Raw genomic sequence first — 3,694 nt, 5'->3', positions numbered from 1 at the left:
GGTTGAGTTGGAGTCTGGGGGTGGGGTAATGGAAACATTTATAGGTAGAGCTTTTTGATCATAGACATAACTTTTCCTCTGTTATTGAGGTGAAAATAATATCATCCCATATTTTTCAGTATCCTGAACCCCAAAATGCAATGATTAATAAGAGAAATAGCCCCACCCTAGAGCTTACTATGTAGTGGGGGAAATAGATAAATAAAAGGGATTTATGGTAATTTAACCTACATGATCAAACCCACTGAATAATTAAGAAATCCTGGGTACTAGATGATGATGTCAACCTCGTCATCTTGCTGGCAACATCCCAGTCTATACTGATATTTTCTTCAGGGAAGGATCTTGTCCTCTGTGATACTCCTGACCTAGCATAAGCCCATGATAGCACTGCCCTTCTTCAGGAATTCCAGGGCTCTATTTTCTTTCCTGTTGAAGACAGGCCAGGGTGCTGACTCATATGTACTGAAAAGAACAGCAAACTGATTGGGTTCAGAGCCATGAGTTCAGAGAGCTGAAAGCCCAGAGGACTAGCTGGGAGTCAGGAAAAGAGCTTTGAAGAGCTCCCATGGTAGGTGGGAGGTTACCTCATCACTAGCCTAAAGCAGATGAAAGAATTCTCTACCTGTTCCCTAAGGATACCGCCCCCCCTTCCTTGTGTTTTGGGATATTTAGGTCTCAATGGATTGTTATCTTCTGCTTGAAGTGATGACTCTCTCTTGTGCCTATGAGATAAAAATGTAAATGGTGGTTTAACTCACCAGGAAGAAAAGGGAGAGGACTGAAATAAAACCAGAGTGAAAGAGGAAATATTACAACTGATACCACAGAAGTACAATGGATTATATGAGACAATTAAATGCCAACAAATTGGACAACCTAGAAGAAATGGAAACAATTCCTAGAAATATACAACATACAAAGACTGAATCATGAAGAAATAGAAAATCTGAACAGACCAATTACTAGTAAGGAGATTGAATCAGTAATCACTCCCCTGCCCAAAAGTCCAAGACCAGACAAATTATATCAAACATTCAAAGAAGAATTGGAGGAAGGAACACTTCCAAACTCATTTTATGAGGCCGGCATTATTTTGATACTGAAACCAGATAAGGATGACACAAGAAAAGAAAGTTACAGGCTAATATCCCTAATGAATATGGATGTAAAAATTCTCTATTACACTCTAATAAACTATTAGCAAACTGAATTCAACTATACATTAAAATGATCATACACCATGATCAATTGGGATTTATTCCAGGTATACTAGAATGGTCTGACATTTACAAATCAAATAACATGATATACCTGATTAACAAAATGAAGGATAAGAATCATATCATATCAATAAATGCAGATAAAGCATTTGACAAAATTCAACACCCATTTGTGATAAACTCCCCACAAAGTGGGTATAGAAGGAATGTGCCTCAAAATAATAAAGGCCATGCATGACAAGTCCACAGCTAACATCAGTCTCAATGGTGAAAAAATAAAAGCTTTCCTTCTAAGGTCAGGAACAAGACAAGGATGCCCACTCTTGCCACCCTGATCTGGGACACCCTTCAGGGCAAATCAGCCGGCCCCCACCCATGCACCAGGCCTCTATCCTATATAGTGAAAGGGTAATATGCAAACTGACCCCAACAGCAGAATGACTGGGAATGACTGGTCACTATGACACACACTGACCACCAGGGGGGCAGATGCTCAATGCAGGAGCTGCCCCCTGGTGGTCAGTGTGCTCCCACAGGGGGAGCTCTGCTCAGCAACAAGCCAGGCTGACGGCTGCCAGTACAGTGGTGGTGGTGGGAGCCTCTCCTGCCTCCTCAGCAGCACTAAGGATGTCTGACTGCAGCTTAGGCCTGCTCCCCGCTGGCAAGTGGACATTCCCCGAGGGCTGCCAGGCTGCCAGAGGGATATCTGATTACCAGCTTAGGCCCAATCCCCTGGGGAGCAGGCCTAAGCCAGCAGGTTGTTATCTCCCGAGGGTTCCCAGAATGCAAGAGGGCACAGACCGGGCTGAGGGACCCCCCCGCCTGAGTGCACAAATTTTTGTGCACCGGGCCTCTAGTACAAATATAAAATCATTACATTGTATACATGAAATTAATATAATATGTCAATTATATCTCAAAAAATTTTAAAAGGTATATATGGTGGTCTGAATTATAGTAACAACTGGAAATGTAAGGTTGTTAACATACAGTTGTGTGGACTGTGCATTGTATAACTCCAGAGGATTTTATTTACTTGGAGTCTGCATGGTCCTTTAGACATTCTTGGATAGTGGTTTGTTCTCAGGTCATGGAGGTATTTCAGAGACCCTATATCAGATGACTGTGATCTCCTGGAGCATAGTAGGGTGGCTAATAATTGTTCCTGCAAGCTTTTCGAGCAAAATTCCTATAATATTCATTCTAAATTGTTTCTCAGAATTCCTATAGTATTCTATTTGCATTAAAGGAGATTAAGATATCAGTATTTCCAAAACTACGCCCTCTCAAACTAAAAAGACATAAATACAGGAATAAGGAAAGTTGACAATTGACATCTCATGTCATAAATTATGAATTGATTCATGATAAATTTTATCGTGATCAGATATTATTCCAGGAGTAAAGTTATGTTCACATGTTGGTTCACTGGTTACATAAAAAGAGTGATTTTTGTCATCTTACACAAGCCAGAACTCAAACTCTGGTTTGTAAGTAAGTCCTCAAAACCTATGTACTGGATCTCTGCTCTGATTGTGCTACTTAGGAAATCCTTGAAAAATCATTTAATTTCTCCAAATTCAAGTTTTCTCTTTTATAAAATGTGGATGATAGTGTTTTACATGCTTTTCTGATGTTGTAAATGCAAGGACTTTGTAGAGGACTGAATGACTGTTAGGAAACATTGTGTAATCTAGGAATGTCTGTTAACAATTGAATTTTTAGCTATGTTTTCAGTAGAGGACAATATTAGCTATTCTTTTTACCCCTACAAATAAGTCTTCCAAATACTGATTTCTGAGGTTCAGAAGTATTTGAAACTGATCTACTGTCCCTGGACACGAAGAAGCCATCATTCAGAATCAGCTGCATTAACTGCTATTCAAGCCTGTGTTCTTTAGTAATGGATATTCATCTTCCCCTGGAATTCAAAAGGTATCAGTAAGTGACTTTTTACTATGCTACAAGAGTTTATACAGCCTGGGAAGTGTGGCTCAGTGATTGAGCATTGACCTATGAACCAGGAGGTCAAGGTTCGATTCCCAGTCAGGGCACATGCCTGGGTTACAGGCTCAGTCCCCAGCAGGGGGCATGCAGGAGGCAGCTGATCAATGATTCTCTCTCATCATTGATGTTTCTATCTCTCTCTCCCTCCCCCTTCCTCTCTGAAATCAATATATATTTTAAAGAGTTTATACAGAATGAGTGATAAATGGCACCTACAGAATCACCTGCTCACAATTCAGGTCATGCCTATCAGTGTTTGCTGGATAACAGTATCCATGAAGAAGGCTAAAACAGTGAGCATAAGGCCACAGTAGTGGAGGAATTGAATATAAGGAATTAGTAGATGTTGATGTCAAGGACAGGGGAAATGTACATGACTATAACACCAATCTCTTCATTACAAGGAATGTTACAATTGAAAGAGCCTAAATACAGTTCTTGGTTCAGTTCTGTTGTCTTTCTCT

The sequence above is a fragment of the Myotis brandtii genome, unplaced genomic scaffold (assembly GCF_000412655.1).
Source record: "Myotis brandtii unplaced genomic scaffold, ASM41265v1 scaffold98, whole genome shotgun sequence".
Classification (NCBI taxonomy): domain Eukaryota; kingdom Metazoa; phylum Chordata; class Mammalia; order Chiroptera; family Vespertilionidae; genus Myotis; species Myotis brandtii.
The sequence above is the reverse complement of the archived record's forward strand: the minus strand, read 5'-3'. Positions refer to the sequence as shown.